This window comes from Pleurodeles waltl, chromosome 1_2 (assembly GCF_031143425.1).
Source record: "Pleurodeles waltl isolate 20211129_DDA chromosome 1_2, aPleWal1.hap1.20221129, whole genome shotgun sequence".
Taxonomy (NCBI): Eukaryota; Metazoa; Chordata; class Amphibia; order Caudata; family Salamandridae; genus Pleurodeles; species Pleurodeles waltl.
The window spans coordinates 1,211,330,903-1,211,344,874 of NC_090437.1; positions in this window are offsets into that span (position 1 = coordinate 1,211,330,903).

A 13,972-nucleotide genomic window follows, 5' to 3' on the forward strand; every position below is an offset into this window, starting at 1 on the left:
AATATTGGTGTTTTGTCCCCACCGCTGGTTGCGCAGAGCCATCGGTGTACATGACTACTTGATATTGATCAATAGGCAACGTGTCAGCAGGGACTGGATATTCAATCTCATATTGCAGAAATTCCTGTGTTTGTAACTTTGGGTCAAAAATGTAATCTACATCAGTAGCTGTTAAAAACGTAGCCCACTGTATCCAACGCGGGTGTAATGCTTTCGCATTAGGAACACTCGCTTTTGTAACAGCCTCCAGGGCCGGAATAGGGGAAATGACTATAATGCGTTTGCCCTGGGCAAGAGGTCGTTCTTTAATAACAGCCATCTGTACAGCAGTGAGAATTTTCTCTGTTTGTGCAAATCGTTGTTCAGTAGTCGAATACAAATGAGACTTGTATCCAATCGGAACTGTCTCACCTTCATTAAAGGTGACATACGTAAACCCAATGGCCCCAGTTATTACCCTGATGACCAACTGTGTCTTATTGTCTCGTGTATATAGATGTTTTGCAGCCAGCAGATCTGCTTGCAACTCTCGAAGAGTGTGTGTATGCTCAATCGCCCAAGATTTACTTGAAAAAATTAGGACGTATTAATTCATATAATGGTTTTATGCGTGTAGCATAATCAGGAATGTACGTTCTGCCAAAATTTAGAAAACCCAACAATGATTGGAGTTTCCTAATTGTATTAGGAGGTTGCAATTGTGCACATTTTTCTAAAAATTGTAGCGCCAGGCTCTTACCCTCGTTTGACAGTTCATATCCCAGAAATATGACACTGAGGAAGGCAATTTTTGACTTTCTGAAATTAAATTTGTAGCCAATGTTGGCAAATCCTACAACAATGCGGGCTACTCATCTTAAATGTTGTAGCAATTCGTCATCTGTAAGATATATATCGTCTACATATGACAATGCTTCAGGGTCCAACTCGTGCAATATTTCAGTCACACGAGCCGAAAAAAGTACTGGGCTATTCTTATACCCCTTTTTCTGGGAGCCTAACGCACTAAAACTTGTAAGGTCCCTACTTTCGGGTGCTATATTCTGGCATTAGAAACCATACGAGATATATAAAGTCGTCTAGTACTTTTTCCGCACAATATTGTTCATTAGCGCTATGTGCATTTTGTATAGCATATGTACGTGTATGTCCGTTCAAATGTCTGTAGTCTAAGACTAATCGATATGAATGGTCCGGTTCAGCTACAGGGAATAAGAGATTATTCATCGGCAAGACACAGGGTTCAATTACTCCCTGGTACTCTAATTGTATAAGTATTTCTCTCACCGGTGCCCTTGTGTCATGTTTTATAGGATATTGCAGTTGTGGCTGAGGTTCACCTTTAATCGTAATTACATGATATGGAGAATCCCTTTCCCACCCTACGTGATTTCCATATAAGGCAGGTGCCTGTGCTAGAGCCCATTCAATGCTATATGATTCTGCGAGTTCTCCTGGAACAAGTGGGGAGAACAAAGGTTTAATAACCTCCTCCCCAACTGGGCATGTGCAGACAAAGTCAGGCAGCCAGTCATGTTCAGCCAGCAAAATGTCATATATCTTGACTACACGATCCCAAAAGATTGCGTTTATTGTGCGTTCAATGTCTCCTTCCAATTGTAAAGTCACTGTATATACCCTATCGGGATCAGAGACACGCATATCTGCTGTTTCAACCTGTATGAAGTCATCAGTTGCTTTCACCTCCAGATGCTCTAGAAGATTCCGGCGAACTATTGTGACCTCTGCCATGCTGTCTAACAGTGCTAGCGCCCACGTCTTGTTCTTCAAGAGAACTCTCTTCCTGTGTGGCATGTCTAATTGAGACTGCCGCCACCTTCTTCTTTTTAAACTGTTGTTTTTGTTGTATCGGTTTCTCATCCTTCTTGACAGAAACCTCTGAAGAGCGTTGTGATTCCTGTCTTGGTTTCACGTACTCTGTTCTCCGCTCTGACCGCCCACCTCTCTCATTTCTCTTTTCCGATGAGTCCTGAAAGGAACGAGATTGGCGTGTATCAGTATATTGAAATCTATCAGGCGTTTTCAAGCTATCCCTATTTCTGAGATTATACCTAGTCTGCGGGGTCTCCGCCCTCGGAGATTCTCCCCTTTCCTTTTTAGGTGTTTGTTGTTTCTTTTCCCAGCGCTTCTTATTACCCTCAGGTTGCTGTTTAGTATTATCTTTACTAATTTGTCCTTGAAACTGTGGTTTCTGTGGTCTAGCCCCTAGGCTATCTCGACCGATACTGGAATACGTTTCCGCTATTATTTTGGGCAGTTCCCGCTCCTGATCTAGTTGCGGGACGTCGCAGAGGCGCATGCGCACCGCTAATGCAACTGCCTCCCCTTTAGGATTACTTAGTATTATAGAAGAAACCGTTGCAAAATTGCCCATCAGTTGCATTCCCAAATCTAAGGCTGGGGCAGCCCCGTATTCATCTTGAATCTGTTTAAGCACTTCCGGCAGGTTTGCCAATGTTGGTGTACCATGTGCCATTGTGTAGAGCGCGGCAAACACCGTGCCACATGTATTACAATGTTCCACTGTGGGAACCATTCCAAACGGTAAACACACTGCCAATATCCTATTTTTATCCTGAGGTCCCGTATGGGGAAATACCGCCTCCGGCGTATTAATTTTTTGTGCCAGCCAAAATGGAGCCTCTTCCCGTTTGGCTGGAACCTTACCCATAATAGAGTGTACAGTCGCCGGGTTTATACCTGGAGCCACTGCATGTTGTTGAACTGGAGCAGCAAGCGCTGGGTTTGTATTTAATGTCTGCATCACAAATTGTACTAAGCGTCTATATGTAGCCGTTAAGTCAGTATATAAACGACGAACTTCAGCCACCGGCATGTTTGCAACCGCAGGATGTGGTGAATATGTGGCCAATAAAGGCCAGGTCGGACCATCATTACTCAGTGGACCTAACCTCACCGGTAGTATTGTATGGAGTAGGGCATCATCAAGCCAATTATTATGTTCTTGATAAGATAGAGGTATCTCTAAATATGCGTACGCCCTGTATTGTCCAGGCGCGTTCATGATCGTATATGTGTGAAATGTATTAGAATTCCCATCAGCTGCTGGAAATGTGACCCAAGAGTAAAAAAGTTCTGTTCTATAGGCTGCATGGGCGGCCACCACAAACGTAACTGGACCCCCCTGGTTCGTAAGACCATGTGCAAGCAAATGCGCTGTGAGTGGTTGTCTCATATTAAGAGCTATTTGTATTACCTGAGGATTCGCCATTAAAAAACAGCGATGGTTCAGAGAAGGCACACCAAGAAACGGGGTCTTTCCTTTTAAGGTTCAAGCTTGAACAACCACCCACTATATCTAGGATAACCGATATCACGGTGGTGGAAATCCTCAGTGCCACGGACGTCTCCGTTAAAGGAACTGAGGGATCATTATAATATATGAGACCGAGAGAGACTGGTGGACCCGAAAATCAGAGCCAGACCAATCGTTGGTGGCACCATGTCGCGTTGGCTCTCATTATCCTAATGAGACTACTGGATTTTTGGTTGACAGGGTCATTCTCAGTGCGGGGGACCAGGTCTAACCCACGTAGAAGGACCTTTGCCGCCCTCAATCCGGTTTTGCTCCGGCTAACTAGCAGTGCCTCATCTCTCCCAAAGGGAAGGGATGATTGGACAGCCGAGCGCATGACATCTTAGAACTTCTCAGGGAAGTCGTGGTCACTCAGATCCCAACCAGTTCTCTCATACACAGTGTGGTCTCATATACAAATGACAGAGGCAGTTTAAGTTTTATATATTGATTTAATAAAACGACTGCATTTTAGATAACAAGGCGTGAGCCACAATAACCAGAAACATACAACACAGCTTCTGTGTCTCCCAGGGACAAAAAAATAAATAAATAAAATCCTTGGGTGCGACGCACCCGAGGATTTATTATTCCCCTCCCTGGTGTTGGCCACTGGTCGTGACCCGCACCCAAGGGGTTAAGATGATTCTTCTGCTGTTTTGCATAAATACTTGAGGAAGATGTTTTTTTCTCATTTTTCTGAAAATCCTTCAAAGATCCATTTTCAGCCTTCTTCCACTGTTTATTTGGAATGCTTAGTAACATCCACCATTGCTTTTCATGGCTGTAGACAACCACACTCCTCTGTGCAACCACTGGATTGGATGGGAGCAAAACCATATGACATCTGCATCTTTTAGGTACAGTAGCTTGCAAACTTTGACTGGAACCCTCTGTCTGTCAATCAAACATGGGGTGATAACTGGAGTAAAAAGCTTGTTGAATTTCCATTTTTTTCGATAGAGCCATCCAAAAACATGAAAAATACTTGGTGCCTCTGTCTGAAGTAATTGTATGAGGTAATTCAAGAAGGTGAAAAAATGTCAGTTGAAAAACATTGATCCATTTCTTCAGTTGTAGGTAACTTGAAGAAGAAAAATGACTAGTCCTGAAAAGATGTCTACTGTAACCCTTACCACTAAATAACATTCAGAGAACGGAAGATCTGTTATAAAATCGATATAAATCATACCCCATTTTTCAGGAGCCACTCAAAATATCTATATTTTTGAACCATAGAATAAATAGCTGTCCACCAAAAAACTGCAAAACGAAATGCAGCATAGACTTAACTCCACTGAAGAGCCAGGTTCCTGGATGCTTGGGTTCCTTTGTAGAGAAGGATTCGGGGCTTCTCTTAAAAACTATTTTCACTGGGGATTTTGTAAATGCCTGAAAAGTCAGAAATCTATTGTTCCTAGATTTTCATCTTCCGAGAGATTGCGTCTGAATCAGCACATTTATTGCCTGGGAAGTGAAAACGCTCATCCTGGTGGAGTTAGAAATTGAAACCCTCATGTGTAAATTCTAGCCCTTCTCTCCCACTGCCCATCTATGCTCATCAGTTCCACCTTTAATGATCTTTGACAATTTCATGCATCTTTTCACCTTTCTCAGGGTTTACAAAAATCCCCAGGAGTGTGCATCGAAACGTTCCCTTTTTGTAAATTTCTATGTGCACAGCTGCAGCTCTACTCTTACTGTGCAGGGTCTATTTCGTTATCCAGCTTTTGCTTGTTGCAAAGATTACATGTCATCAGCACTACTGAGTGGTGATCTTTTTGAACGATGTGGAGTGCTAAGGTCTGATGGAGCATGCTTCTTTGCCTGTGCTATGCTTGAATTGGAGAGCTCTGCCCTCTGTCAATATACGAGGTAGTCAGCAGCCAGCCATATTTAAAAGTATAGTCTTTAGCTGTGTCTTGAATCTGTGGGTATTTGTTTTGATACTGAATAGTTTCTCAGTGTATGTCTACTACGTCAGTTGGCAGATCGTGTACAGCTGCTGCCCTATACTTTCTGGGCAGTCCTTTTTGTGATCCTGGATCTGGTTTGTTGCTCTCATTATAGCGCAGCAGGGCTGTTCAGTGGAAATAATTTCAGAGGGTGTGCAGTGCTGTAGTGCTGAGGCCTGGATTTTTTGGGTCTATTTGCCTTTGCTTTTCTTGCTTGATCTGCTCTTTCCTTCACGTATATACATTGGGTGGTTGCAATCAGCTATCCTGATTGCAATCTGTTCTTTTTTCAATCTGCTATGTTTGTTTGGATGCTGAATGCGTGTACCATCCAAGCCCACTTATTAGCTCCCTAGTTTCACAGGCTTCTTCCATCACGGTTGGCCGGACACATTTTCTGCTGGCAAATATGGGCAGATTTAGCGAGTCGTAAGGATTTTGCTGTTTAAAAATGTGTCACCATCTTCTAAAGGTGCTCGGGTCTTTTAGTCACAGAAGGTCTTGGGCAGATTTATTTAATTTGATTTTGTTTTAATTTGATTTTACTGGATGTTCGAATAAAATTAAAACTCAAGAGTCAGCGTTTGTAAAGTAAGAAGATGGAGCCCTGCTAGGTCACTGTAAAACTTCTAGAACCTTTGATATGTCCATATAGTCTGCAGGCATTGGGAAGGCAGACAGAGGATGCACGTGCATGGGGCGTGGCTGGCAGCCTGAACAATCAGTTCACATACAATAGAGCTGAGAATGATGTCCAGGACAGATTAATGGGGTCGTGTATTAAGCTCCTATTTCTCAAACTCTGTTAGAGCTAGCTCTGCTGGGGGTCCTGATGTCACATTTAGTAAGTCAAGTCAGGCACAAAGAGCTGCAAGTGAGCATGGAAGTGGATAGTGCTGGCTGCTGAGCTCCAGGGTCCAAAAATGGCCATATGTGTGGCTCAGCTATGAACAGCCAAGGTGCAGTAGGTGCAGCTTTGCAGGTGTGGTTTCTTATTGGCTCAGTTGTACTTATGTACTTATTTATGATGCGGATATTCACAGTGACAATTTCTGCATTTTTATATATTTTATATATGTGCAGTGTTATAGAGAGCAGCATTTTCACATATGGTAAGTTTGCATGTACCTTTGTGCCTGACACATGCAAGATTGCTGAGTGTGAATATTTCATACCCAGTAATAAAGATAACCTTTGGTGCAAAGCCCACACATAATTAAGCGCAAAACATGCATATTCGCTCCCAGTATCACTAAATCCAGGTGCATAAATCAAAATGAAGGCCTTACTGTTGACTAAGAGCTCACTGTAGTTGAAAATAGCTTATTTCTTGCAAATACATCAATTAATTTATCTACCCAACACTATGAACCCAAATATCTATCCAAAGGAATACGTCCAGCCATTTCTGCTCACACGTATCCACCCAATCATCTATTTAACTTTCCGTTCACAGACATTCATCCACCCACACCAGAGCATTCATCCATTAAACACACAAAACTCCCAAGCATTCATTCATTCATCCATCCACCCAAACTTGCACCCATCCTGATATACACCCACGCCAAACCATTCTAAAATCACCTCTCACCCAGCACTGTGTGCACTCATATCCATCCAACTATATATTCATCCTACAACCACACAAACATAGGTCAATCCATGTTTTCAACCATCATCAACCAACATCCACCTAAGTCAACATGTGCCTGTCTGTGCTTTCTCTGACAGTGGGCCTGATTCATAAACTGCACTTTGTAGTATGTGTTGTAGCACAAAGTATACTACACGGTGTTACTCACAAACCATGTGCAGTTTATGCCTCCACATTAGCTATACTTATGTTTGCAGAGTTTGCCACCCCAACTGCAGAATCTTAGCACATGTAAGTATTTGTTTAGTGTTAAATTTGAGAGGGGCTGTAGTGAGTGGGTGGAAAAAGGGGCAGTCTTACTACAAAAGAGGATGGGACAGGGTGTATTAAGAGGCTTTTAGGAGGTATTTCAGGAAGGGACACCCCCCACCCACAAATGAATTGGCCAGGTGCTTTACAAGGGTGATGGAGACATGTAACTTGCACTTTTTTAGAAAATTTACACTCAGAGTTTGTGAATACTGAGTAGTAAATTTACTCGAAGTGTAAATTACTCAAAGTGTAAGTTACCTTTGTGAACCAGGCCTTCAATGTTTATGGATGCCTCTGTAATTCTGAGTGTGCGTTATGTGCGTCTGTGTAGATTTCGTTTGTGTGCAAATGGGTTCCTGCACTCGTTTTTGTGTCTGTGCATTCAGAGGTATTACGCAACATATAGCCATTACAACAATACACACGTACAGCAAAAATAGGTCAGACCTATTACCTTTGCCAACGCTGTTTCGCTCGGTGTAGATTCCAATAGGTCTCAGCAATATGTGAAGACACTGCAGTAATTATAAACACACCGCCACACACACACATACATACACATGAATGTTTAAATACACATCCACACCCAACACACACCAACACACACACACGCGTACACACACACACACGCGTACACTGCATGTGCTACTCAAGTGATGGACAGTTTTCACCTGGGACTCTGTACAGTACTTCTGTTACAAAGGCTACCAAAAAGCAGTACATACAAGCATAAAATAAATGAAAGCACACATTTCTGACTTAAATATCCTATTTCTGATTGTCACGTCATCTACTGGCACCCTTTCTCCTCCTATATCAGAAGGTTTTACCTACATAGTGCAGAAAGAACGAATTTTGAATTATTCCGCGCCTTAAATTTATCAACTTCTGTTCCCACTTGTAAAAAAAAACTGATGGCGCAAAACAAAATACTTTTCCATTAACTGATAATATTCCCATGCAGCTGGATTAACTGCGAACATTTGTGAAAAATCCCACCTGCTGCACGCTCTGTCCCCACGAGGCAGGATTAGAGCGTTCCAAGAGAAGGTCTGTGGTGGATGATTATATAATATCAGCAGCTCTTGGCCACTGGGGATAAGGGCCTTGGGTTATGAACCCAGCCGAGCATGGCTACTGGCACAGCAGAGGGACATCCACATCCTCGTGGCATTGCATTCACGGTGAACCGGCGGGAGGAGGTGTAAGGCTAGTCAACCGCGTCCCAAAATAAGAGGAATCCGTGTGCAGTTTGCAAAGCCCAGAGCTCTCCCGGGATAGGTTATCTCACAGAGCCATTTCTTGCATGATTGGTAGAGGTTCTTACGGTGATTGGTAGCTGTCACTGAAAGAAGCTAATTGGCAGTGTTCGGGCATATTTTCCTTCTATTTACATTTTCTTTCCGGGATTTGAATTCCATATGAATACCGAAGAGATTCTCAGATTAATGCAGGAAGTGTATTAATTAAAACAATGTCACCATTACCCAACAGTTGTGGCATGTTGATCCTTTCTCACGTGTTCCTTCAACAAAAAAGCAATGCATGGTATGTTTAATTAATCATTTTTGAAATTAGAAATGTAGTATATGGGTGAAAGCAATTCAGCGGTGTATTAAATTCCGAGTGCTCATTAATCTGCTGAGGCACACTGGTGTTAAAATAGCAATGCATCCTCGGTGTTAAAAATGGGAAATTGCTATTTTTTCAAAATTTCAAAATGTTATCGAAAATGAAATATCAAATACATTTTTGATAAATTCACTTACCGGTATCTCGCATGGAAAAAGTGAGGGCTCACTTCACGTTTTGAAGCCATTCAAAATCCCGGCAGGAGACTAGTTCTAAAACAGGTGTGGCATGGGTGTCAAAACATCCGTCAGTGTCCTGCAGAAGGTGCAATCTGTTATAGATTCTCTAGCCCGACCAGATGCTCTTTTAGCTAATGAGATAAGTAGTTATAAAGGGTCTCATTACGAGGCTGGCAGTCTTCAGACCACCGCTTCTGTGGTGTTCTGACTGCCACATAAAGACCCTGGTGGTCAGACTGCCAGGGTTCCGCCTGCACCACCAGGATCCATGATCCCAATGGTGTGGTGGTGGCGGAGTTCGTAATCCACCAGGGATTACAACCTTGTTCTTTGCCATCAAAAGGCTGTCAGAGAACAGGTGCAGGGGGCCACAGAGGGGACCTTGCACTGCTCATGCACTTGGCATGGGCAGTGAAGGGTTTCCCCTGTCGAGCACTCTCGCAATGTTCACTGTCTGCTCTGCCCTGCAGACAGTGAACATTGTGAGGGTGCTGGGGCACACTGTGGGCTGCAGCATGGCCACCGGATCGATTACAAGTCGGACACAATGCTGTAGCCTGTGTCCCACTAGGCCAGCTAGCGGAAACCAAGGTTTTCGCCTGCTGAGATAGAAGGAAACTCCTAATAGGTCTGGCAGGAAATTGGCAGATGGGCTTTCCTGTCTGTCAAACTCATAATGAGGCCCAAAGTGTTCATCATCCTATTCACCTCCCTGTCACTCTATTCTGATTCAGATATACTTCTACTAAGAGACCGAAAGAGCTTCTTTACAAACCAAAGAACAACCACAACTTTCTGGGGCACGCACACATACAATGGTAGAGATTATGCACTCAGATATGTCTTTACTATCTCAACCTCATGGGCTGGAGGGACAACGGGCAGATTGAAGAGCCCTTTGTAGCACTTTAGCACCCCCTTAGCATAATTATATTGACGCTAAGGTGGCATTGTGCCTGTGCCATATTTACAAAGTGGCGCAATGTATGCATTGCACCACTGTGTAACCCCTTACGCCACATTATGCCTGCACCAGGTATAATGTATGCAAGGGGGGGCGTTTCCCCATTAGGAGGCCAGAACAAATGTAGCAGTGAAAATTAAAAGATTTCACTGGGCCATTTTTTCTGTCATTCTCAGGGCAGGCGTTAAAATGACACCCATTTAAATCAATGGGCCTCCTTGCACTTTGTTACACAAGCGTCAACATTTTTGACACTAGTGTAGCAAAGCGCCACAATAGGGTAAAAAATGTTGACAATATTGTTCTAACTACTGCCATGGTGCACCGTTTCTTAAATACTGTGCACACATGGTGACTTTAGGAGGTTGCAGGGGGGTGCAAGAAAAGTGGCGCTAGATTAGATGTTTCGCCACTTTTTTCAATTCGGCCCAACATCTCTTAAGACCACACAGTGCCTCACCTAATTTTCCGAGAGTCCTGTTGAACCAGGCTCATAATTATTGTGTCTGTGACTAATGGCCTCATTACGAGTTTGGCTGTCTCAGGACCGCCATGTTGGCAGGGGCAGTCGTACGGCCAACAGGCTGGTGGAGAAGACAGCCAAATTATGACCATAGCAGTATTCACAACATAATAAAGCTGAAGCACCGCAGCGGACGACTGAAGGCACCTGCGGGCTGCAGGGACCATGTTTCAACCGGACAGATTACGAGACAGCACAGGGCCAAGGTTTTGCACCACAACGGAAGCCCAGGCAGAAACAACCTGCATAAAAAAAGGCACTCAGCTTCAGGAAGCCATACTTGTCCGGAGCCACCATGGAACCAGAACTACACTTCATTCCCCTGCTCGCATAAAGTACACACACATACCTGTTACTGTTGTATATTGTCAATGTATGTACACACACACTACATTCAGGGAGGGTGTGCAAGGGCGACAACCACACGCTACTACACACTGACACGCACACTCACATACAGCCACACCCCTCGCAAATACACAGCACACTCACTATGGCCAACACACATGTGAAAAACACACACACACTGAAACACAGCACAGGCCCAGTCACACACAACACCACAACACAACACCACAACCACACCAACATCAATACGTTGGCAAGCACTCACAATAGACTATATCCAGGGACACTTCACACATAACACAACCTACAACCAATAAGCAATGAACATCCACAAATGCATAACCATACAACTTACCAATCAACATACACATCACATCATGTCTATTATACCATGCTCTAAACATGCACACTGTCAAAACACACCAAGCCACACAACACAGCAACAAACACATGCCAACACAAACACCACTCAAAAGCTTGACAACAAAATGTTTCGAACAGATACATGCCCATCACACAACACACACCCTATCACTGGGCGACAAAAGCATTGCACACAACCTCACATACTGCAAAAACAATACAGCTAGCACAAGCACCACACACACACACAGCAAAGTCAGCCAGGAGCAACTCAATACTAGGAAAAGAAATGCATGACAAAGATGAAACCAGTAAACCAACAACAGGTTGGTTGTAAATATATTAAAAATTGTGCAATTTTAAACTCAAAGGCCATAGGCCAGTCCACGTTTGGAGCACACAGTGCACATATGTGTGCTTCAAACGTGACTCCTGACTGCCATGTAACCTCCACAGGTAGGAGCATCAAAGGGGCAGGCAGGCACTTCCGGTGTTATCTAGAGGAGTGTGGTTGAGTCGGGGTTTGGGCTTAGGTTTAGGAGGGGTCCTTTGGGATGTGGCTTGGGAAGTGGGGTTTAGGCTTAGGCTTAGGTGAGGGTTGGCTTTTTTGGGAGGGGTAGACTTCTTGGCAGGGGGAGGGACATGGGTATTTGAAGTGGGGTAGGGGTGGCCTTGGGGGTGGAAGGGAAGGACTTGTGGAGGGAAACAGGACATTTGGGGGTCTCACAAAGGGAAGAGGAATATGGAAAAGGCCAACCTTAGAGAAGATTGCACACACGGGCCTGTCAGAGCAAAAGGGTTTGGGTGTGGAGGAAGAGAGAGTGGTTGTCTGAGGTGCTGATGTGGATGTCTTGGCTGCATGTGTGTGGGAGGTATGCATGTGGGTGCTGGGTGTCTGTTGGGTGGGTGATTGAGGGCATTTATGTGTCTTGGGATGATGTGGGTGGAGGTGCTGGGGGATGCCGTGGTGTGTGTGTGGCTGTCTGTTGGGGTGGTGACTGCAGGTATGGTGGATGTGCTGCATGTAGGAGTGTCAGTGGTTGTGATGTCTGAGAATGGGTTGAGATGTCTGAGGGTCTGCTGCAGTGCTGTCTGTGGGTAGGATGGGTGTGGTGGCTGGATCTGTGGATGTTGGTGTGTTGTCTGCAGGTGTGTCAGGTTTGCTGTCTGTGATGCTGGGGGTGGTGAGGGTGTCAGGGCAGGTTGTGACTGTCTGTCTGAGCTACACTTGGATGTTGAGGTGGATGCGTGCCTGTCTGTCTGTGTGCTTTGGCTATGTCTGGGAAGAGTGGTTTGGAATTGGGAAGAGGACGGCGGAGGGGGATGGTAGACAAAGGGTGACTGGCTGCTGTCAGTGTGGAGGCCAGAGCCTGAAAAGATCTCTGTCGGCCAGCCAGTGCACCATGAATGCCCTCCAGGAACACATTACTCTGTTGTTTTTAAGTTGCCAGTCCCTGGATGTCATTCACAATGGCTGACTTACCAACAGAGATGGATCTCAGGAGGTCAATAGCCTCTTCACTGAGGGCAGTAGGGCTAACAGGGGCTGGAACAGAGGTGCTTGCGGCAAAGGAGACACCCGCCCTCTTGGGTGAGCGAGCACAGCCAACTGGGGGGGAGCTACAGGGAGGGCAGTGGTAGAAAAAAGGGTGTTGGACCGAGATGGCGCTGGGGTGGTCCCAGATGGGTCCACCGGGGAGTGTCTACTGGAGGAGGATTCAGAAGATAAAGACGTGGATCCTGTCTAACCGATGGCACTCCCCTCGTCCTCCGGGCCACAGGGTCCCTCAGTGTCGGTGGAATCATGACTTGAGGTCCCATGGCCAGCAGCTTCCCCACTCAGCTGTGCCCCATATCCTTCGCCTACCAAATCTGATGGTGGAAAACAGAAAGAGAGGTAGGGTCATCACAATCTTTTCAAACACTAACTTCACACTGTACACATCAATCATATTACAAGCACTTGTACAACCCTCCAGGTAGAACCAGGTTAGTGCCACCATCATGTCACCACTAGATGCCATCTACACCCCTGCATTACAACGTTACACACCAGCTGAGCCACCTATCGCACACCTACTATACCATCATATCAGTAGAGCTATCACAGTAACCATTCCATGACAACCTGACTTAACAACATAAATATGAGTCCCTATCCACAGCAACAGTCAACCAACAACCAAGCAATGGGAAATAGTTGTAAAATTCATTTCAACATATCACATACACAAAATCCACACATACCTACATTTTTGCACACAAGACAAAAACATTTGATGTAACAGAGTCCACAACCTTCACTAATGAAATTTGCAAACATGCAACAACTGTTTTTGCCTTTCCACAATTTGGAGTATGATAGAATATAAACAGATGCCACCAACACATGTCCCAATAGTCATGTAGGAGATGATGAGACATACTTTGTGCAGCTACTTAGCTCAGTCATTCTCCACCTGTAAACAAAGTCATGTACACATGTAGGGGCCTACTTGGCCCACAGGATTTACCCACAGACAACCCCAAGTACCATACCTACATCTTAAATACAATGGACACCTGCCATGTGCATGAAGGCCACATAAAGTACAACTAATCATGATGAGTGGCAACAACAATAGGCCATCATACAAGTAGCAACATCACCATCCACACGTCAGACATGGGCAATTCTAAATCTGTATATGAACATAATACATGCAAGGGTTTAGGGGATTTAAATCCGGTACACTTTCATATTTTGGCTCGACATGTGCTGA